Below are 7810 nucleotides of genomic sequence, written 5' to 3'. Positions count from 1 at the left end.
ACAACCTCACTGTCCTGACTGTGAAGAACCACCTACGTTGCTTCAAATGAAAGTTCTTATCTTCTAGTCTAAAGGGGTGGCCTCTGGTACGGTGATCCACTTTATGGGTAAAAAGGTCCCTTGCTATTTGTCTATAATGTCCTCTAATGTACTTGTAAAGTATAATCATGTCCCCTCGCAAGTGCCTTTTTTTCCCAGAGAAAATAACCCCAACCATGACAGTCTACCCTCATAATTTAAGTCTTCCATCCCTCTAACCAATTTAGTTGTGCTTCTCTGCACTCTCTCCAGCTCATTTATATCCCTCTTAAGGACTGGAGTCCAAAACTGCACTGCATACTCCAGATGAGGCCTCACCAGGGACCTATAAAGAGGCATAATTATGTTTTCATCCCTTGAGTTAATGCCCTTTTTATGCAAGACAGGATTTTATTTGCTTTAGTAGACACAAAGTGACACTGCCCAGCATTAGACAACTTGTTATCTACAAAAACCCCTAGATCCTTCTCATTTATAGAAATTCCCAACACACTGCCATTTGGTGTATTTATTATTAGTATATTTATATTATTTTGCATAATCTTGCAATTGTTAACATTAAACCTCATTTTCCAGTTTGCTGCCCAGTTTCACAACTTAGACAAATCAATCTGCAAAGTGGCAGCATCCTGCATGGAACCTATAGTTCTGCACAATTTAGTATCTTAAAAAATAAAACAGTACTTTCAATGCCCAACTCCAGGTCATTAATAAACAAGTTGAAAAGCAAGGGACCTAGTACAGAGCCCTGCGGTACTCCAATAACAACACAGGTCCAATTAGAAAATGTTCCATTTACCACCACTGTTTGTAGTCTATCTTTTAGCCAGTTCTCTATCCAGGTACAAATACTATGTTTCAGGCCAACATTCCTTTATTTAACCAGTAACCTTTGTGTGGTACTGTATCAAATGCTTTAGCAAAGCCTAAGTAAATCATATCCACTGCCATCCCAGAATCGAGGTCCCTGCTTACCTTCTCATAAAAATAAATCAAGTTAAGTCTGGCAAGATCTATTATGCATAAAACCATGCTGGCACACACTCATAGTATTATGATTTGCTATAAAGTCCATCCTTTATTAACCCTTCAAAAAGCTTTCCTACCACTGACATCAGGCTAACTGGCCTATAGTTTTGAGGCTGAGAACGGGGTCATTTTTTGAATAGAGGCACCACATTAGCAATTTGCCAGTCTCTCAGCACTATGCCAGACCTCAATGAATCCTAAAAAATTAAGTAAAGAGGTTTGGCAATCACAGAGCTAAGCTCGCTAAGTACCCTGGGATGAATACCATCCGTGCCTGGACCTTTGTTAATCTTAATATGTTCTAGTCTCTTTTGAATTTCCTCATGTGTTAACCATGCATCATTAGTTGTATTACTAAAATTGGGACTATTAAGAAGTAAACCTTCATTAACTGGTTCCTCATTTGTGTAGACAGACGAAAAATATGAGTTCAGAATCTGCATTTATTTTGTTTTCATCAACCAGCTGACCACCCTCTGATACTAAAGGTCCCACCCCTTCCTGCTTCATTTTTTTACTATTAACATATTTAAAAAAATTATTTTGGATTATTTTTTAAAAATATCCTTTTCCATATCAATTTTAGCTTGCCTTATAGCTTCTTTGCATGATTTATTGGCCTCCTTGTACCTTATAAATGATTCAGCTGTCCCAGCTAACTTGAAAGCCTTAAAAGCATGTCTTTTCTTACCCACCTCAACACCAACACTTCCATTGAACCAAAAAGCTTTTGCTTTGCAACGAAGATCAATGTAACAGCTCCCCTAGTGGTAATAAATACATATTGTTTTGCTTATTGTGCCTATGGGAAGAAATTGTCACTTTCGTAATTACTGGGGATTAAAAACAAACTGCTGGAAACCTTAATGTCTTCTTATTTCTTACATTTCTCTAGGGCTCACAGTGGATCTACAGAAAGGAGGAGAGGATCTGTAAGATCACTGATTTGGAGAGCATGAGGAAGGACATCATTGGCGAAATAAAATGGACAAGCTATGATTATTGTATAGCTAGAGACATCCTGGAATTAACGGTGGTGCAAAATTAGATTTAAGGCTGAGGTCCTGCAGGACAAGATGAAAGAAAAAGCCCAACTGAAATCCCTCTACAAACAACTAGAGTAATTTTCAGGAAGTACATGGAAACATATCCAGGTACAGTATCTAATGAATATATTTGTTCAATTATTACTATTTTGTAATAGGGCTGATGTATTGAAAGCCATTACAATGCTGTGATTTTGTGAAAAACAACCACAAAAAGAACATATAAATCCTACGCAGCTGAAACCTATTGAGATTCCATATAAACCAATAGGAAGTGTATCTTCATCATTTTGGCAAGGAATTGGGATTGGGATCAAATGGCTTGAAAATGCAGAGAAACCTGCGATTTGCAACTTCTCCCATAGTCACAGAGGGAAATGGTACATTCACATTTATTAATGTTAATTTGCATAACTGCCATATTTCTGATTAAAATCCCCCAAAATGTTATAGAATTTCTACAGATATCACTTGCTAAGGTAAAACCCTTGGGTACAAGTTTAACGTTATTTTGTTTGGTTTTGCAGAGAGCCCACCAGCCACCAGCACCGTCGCAGTTTACACGGTACCACATATCTATGCACCTCTGTGTAGGTGATCTTCATGAGTGAGCCATTCTCAATTCCACCAGTGGTGCCTCCACTCCAATACACCATGATTCCACCAGTGGTGCTCCCCCTTACACCTAAAATATGGTTCCATAGACAGGAGCACCCTTAGGCCACTTGGTAGACCCTGTATTCCTTTTCAAGCCATCCCACAAACTGCAGAAGCCGGGTCTGCAGGCTGCCTGGGGTCCAATGGAATGACGAGGAATGCAGGGTTCACTTTGTAGCTTAATGGTGCTCATGTATATGCAGCCATATTCCCTTCTATTTTAGTTCCCTCCACCGCAATTCCAACCACAGTGTCCCTTATTTCCCCAATTATTTCTACCGTAATTCCACCAGCAGTGCCACACTTACACCTAAAATATGGTTCCATAGACAGGAGCACCCTCAAGCCACTCGGTAGACCCTGCATTCCTTTTCACTATACCCCTCAGACTGCAGAAGCCGGGGATCCAATGGAATGGAGAGGAATGCAGTGTTCACCTAGCAGCTTAAAGGTGCTCCCATGTATATGTAGCCATATTCCCCTCTGTTTCAATTCCCTCCACCGTAATTTCACCAGCGCTGCCCCCCTTAGCACCCTTAAGCCACTCAGTAGACCCTGCATTCCTTTAAATTCCATCCCTAAAGACTGCTGAAGCTGGGTTCTGCAGGCTGCCTGGGGTCCAATGGAATGGAGAGGAATGCAGTGTTCACCTTGTAGCTTAAAGGTGCTTGTGTGTATGCTGCCATATTACCTTCTATTTCCATTCCCTCCATTGCAATTCCACTTTCCCCCTAAATATGGTTCCATAGACAGGAGCACATTTAAGACACTTGGTAGACCCTGCATTCCTGTCCACTTCATCCCTCAGACTGTAGAAGCCGGGTCTACAGGCTGCCTGGGGTCCAATAGAATGAAATGTAGTGTTCACCTTGTAGCTTAAAGGCGCTCATGTGTATGCTGCCATATTCCCTTCTGTTTCCCTCACCCTGCTTCCCTTGATTTAATTTGGCACATTGATCCTGGTAACAAATCCGATCGCAGTTAAGGGGTCAGGAAGGAATTTTTCCCTCTAGTAAGCAGATTGTCCCAAGCTTGCCAGAGGTTTTTTGCCTTCCTCTGGATCAAATAGTGCAGTTTATCTAATTATTATCAATAAAACTGTGACTTACACAGATTTAACATCAAGTTGCTTTGTGTGTGTCTTTATTCTGGGTATTGGTCACATTTGGGAGGGGTAACATATAGATGGGGTGGGTGGGTTGAGAATGGAACAAATAAGAAACACTAAAAAGTTAAAGAAGAATGAAAGTGAAATCTACTCATGTTCTTGTTTTTTAAGAAACCCAATCAGTGGAAACCAAGTGAGCTTCAAAGCAGGAAGTAGTTTTCTGTTCTGTTAAACATGCAGTCACTCCAGTAAACCTGACCTAGTACTATAGCTATTTGAGGATGAATTAAGTGTTAAAAAATGTTGGTGTTACTGTTCCTTTAAAGATAAATTCTGTTATCCCAGTGTCTTTACTATAAAGACTTGACAGGGCTGGTAAACACTTGTAGGCTGCAGCTACATTTATATGCAAAATGTATTTCAATAAGTTGGGAGAAGTTATTGTGGAAAGGGTTACTAAACAAAACTTAACTGCACAAGGGAGATGAAGGCAAATTATAGACCAAGAAAACTGAAGGGAAAAGATAAAGTGAATGTATGAATGCACTTTGTGGAAAACGTGAGATAACAAGACAAGATATCGTTTCCCTCCTATAAGTGTAATGGAACACCAAAGGTTTTTTGAGCAATATGTTTGCCAATTCATTCTTATGGGAACAGCTTGCAAGTGCTAGCTAATGCAATAATGTATACAGGCACAAGCAATTTCTACAGAAATTAATTGGGTGGGGGTGGCAATTTGGAGTGGTTTGGTGTATGTTCACAGCACTGAAAACACTAAAGCGGCAAAATGCTGGGTCCATAAAGAGGGTACACATCAATGACTGTTCCATTAAAAGAGGCTAGTATCTGTATAGGATATATTTCATTCTTTAGGCTAATCAAAAGGCTGAAGAATTTGTTGCAATTTCCCATTGACTTAAATTGGAAGCTTGTGGTCTAGGGCACTACTGGACGTGTTCTTCACACTGCTGCTACTTCATCTACTTACCTAAGAGAGCTACAAAAATTGGAAAGTGGCTCATCTTTTAGGCCAAACTGCTTGGCAACTGTCTGCATTAGAAACTGATTGGAGGTCAAATTCTTCCCATTCCGTCTGAGTTTGAGGGCATGGGAGCTGTAGTATGAAGGAATGTTACAGAGTGTTTACTCAGAGTCATGAGCAATTAGTCCATGAAAACTATTCTAAAGAAAGAAGGATACTAACTCCAGGTGATGGTCCTCCAAGCTCTGAAATATCTGGAATGCAGAAACAGAGTTTCAGTAAACATATTCAATACATGTTATTATATTTTAAGACTAGAAAGTAGTCTCTTACCCTCTCCTCACTCAAGACATAATCCTTCATGCACATGATTGACACGTTTCCCAGAAAGCACCAGTGGCCCTGTACAAGTGGAGAATGTGGAGCTCGGGTGGCACCAAGGAACCAAGGAAAAGGCTGGTCAAGATAAGACATATGGAGCTTCACAAGGAAACATGGGCCTTTACTGCATTAGGGCGGCTGTGTATCTGAATTGGTAACATCACCCCTAGCACGAGAAACATTATTTCTATTCCAACACTTTTTTATCCATAATACATCATTTAAAACCTGTTTACCAGGTGCAAGCTTTAAAATGTATCCGTACTGAGATTAACTGGCCACTGCACAGATTACACTTCAAATTTTAAAATCCTGCATAGTTCACACCTCTAATCCCCACTGCACTGTTCACACCTGTAACCCCTCTAAAGCCTTTTACTGTTCACATCTCAGACTGAAAGTGCCCACACTGTTCACACCTAATGCAAACTGCTGCAGGGGCACCAGCATTGTGTCACTGTATGTAGCACAGTATGAACTGGCAGGGCTGGATTTATAATGCAGGTGCCCCTGGGCCTACTGCCGCTCATCACCCCCATCCCCTCCCCTTCCTTTGTGTACATGCGGAAATGTTCAGCATCTGGTCTGGAGAACTGGTGATTGGTGCACATGGCATTTTAAAACTATTGTATCTCCTGCAAATTCCCAGTGCTTCCGAACCATTGCAGGTGTGGTTGGGTCGCATGCCGCCCCTCTAAAATTTTGCTGCCCTAGACCCAGGCCTTTCTGGAAATCCCACAAATCCAGGCCTGTAAACTGCTCATATTAGAGTTGTCCGGATCGGTTTCCCTATCTCCAGCTGTAGTCTGCCTTCCCTATGCTCCATGTATGTGCCTGCCCTATGCCTCCTGTGTGTGCAATTCTCATTTTTCCCTATGCTCCCTGTGTGTGCCATACACTGCCTGCCCTATGCTCCCTGCATGTGCCATATTCTGCCTGCCCTATGCTCCTTGTGTGTGCCATACTCTGCCTTCCGTATGCTCCCTGTGTGTGCCATACTCTGCCTGCGCTATGCCTCCTGTGTGTGCCATACTCTGCCTGCCCTATGCGTGTTGGAGCTGTGTGTCATACTCTTTTTGTAATGTTCCCACCATAAAACCCAACTACAACTGCCACAGATATGGAGAAATGTTTTGTGCAACAAAGTATGCCCTTGTATTTCAAAGTCTAGTGATTGTGAATCCCACTTGGGGTTGTTTGCCTTAAAGGGGTTGTTCACCTTTAAGTTAACTTTTAGTATATTATAGAATGGCTTATTCTAAGCAACTTTTCAACTGGCCTTTATTTTTAATAGTTTTTGAATTATTTGCCTTCTTCTTCTGGCCCTTTACAGCTTTCAGATTTAATCACTGACCCCATGTAAAAACAAATGCTCTGCAAGACTACACATTTATAGTTATTGCCACTTTTTATTACTCATCTTTCTATTCAGATCTCTCCTATGCATATTCCAGTATCTTCTCTCCGGGACCTAGGGTTTTCCTGATAATTGATCTTTACGTAATTTGGATCTTCATACCTTAAGTCTACTAGAAAATCATGTAAACATTGAACAAACCCAATAGGCTGGTTTTGCTTCAAATAAGGATTCATTATATCTTTCTTTGGATCAAGTACAAGGTACTTTTTATTATTACAGAGAAAAATGAAATTATATTTAAAAATGTGAATTATTTGGATAAAATGGAGCATATGGGAGAAAGTCATTCCGAAATTTGGAACTTTCAGAATAATGGGTTCCCGGATAATGGATCCAATACCTGTACAAGTTTCTGCTATAGGTTGTTTCCCATCACCCAGTATATTTACATCCAATTAGTAGTTAGCCAATCACAGCCCTGCAGTCACACAAGCAAAGACTGGCCTTAGTTCCCTACCAGTTCAGCCCAGCTGCTGATCCCCCAGTATCTGTCTTTATTGCACTTGAGTACTTGTAATGTACTTGTAAAGAAGAATTATATCCCCTTGCATGTGTCTTCCCCCCCCCCCCCGAAGATAAAACCTCCACCATAACAGTTCATCTTCAACTTACCTTTTGGTGTGTTATAGAATGGATAATTCTAAGCAACTTCTCAATGGGTTTTCATTGTTTTTTTGGGTTTTTTTTTTCTTATTTGCCTTCTCACAGCTTTCAAATTTGGGTCACTGACCCCATCTAAAATCAAATGCTCTGTAAGGCTACAAATGTATTGTTATTGCTACTTTTTATTACTGGTATGGGACCCATTATCTGGAAACCTATCATCTAGAAAGCTCCAAATTACGGAAAGGCCATCTCCCATAGACTCCATTTTATCCAAATAATCCAAATTTTTAAAATGATTTCCTTTTTCTCTGTAATAAAAATACAGTACATTGTACTTGACCCCAACTAAGATATAATTAATCCTTATTGGAAAAAAGACAGCCTATTGGGTTTATTTAATGTTTACATGATTTTCTAGTAGCCTTAAGGTTTGAAGATCCAAATTATGGAAAGATCAGTTATCCAGAAAACCCCAGCCTCGAGCAATCTGGATAACAGTTCCCATACCTATAGTTTCCTACTGTTAGCATTATTATGGT

General features: G+C 40.3%; 1 long non-coding RNA gene across 1 annotated transcript; it reads right to left on the bottom strand.

Moving 5' to 3' along the window:
• Positions 1–3885: 3885 nt before the first annotated feature.
• Positions 3886–6122, bottom strand: LOC121397750. The gene is made up of 2 exons (XR_005963893.1): positions 5087–6122; positions 3886–4996 (listed from the first exon to the last, which is right to left on the bottom strand). It is a non-coding gene; the product is annotated as an uncharacterized LOC121397750 (long non-coding RNA).
• Positions 6123–7810: the final 1688 nt, after the last annotated feature.

Source organism: Xenopus laevis, chromosome 8S (genome assembly GCF_017654675.1).
Source record: "Xenopus laevis strain J_2021 chromosome 8S, Xenopus_laevis_v10.1, whole genome shotgun sequence".
NCBI classification, from domain to species: Eukaryota; Metazoa; Chordata; class Amphibia; order Anura; family Pipidae; genus Xenopus; species Xenopus laevis.
The sequence above is the reverse complement of the archived record's forward strand: the minus strand, read 5'-3'. Positions and strand labels throughout refer to the sequence as shown.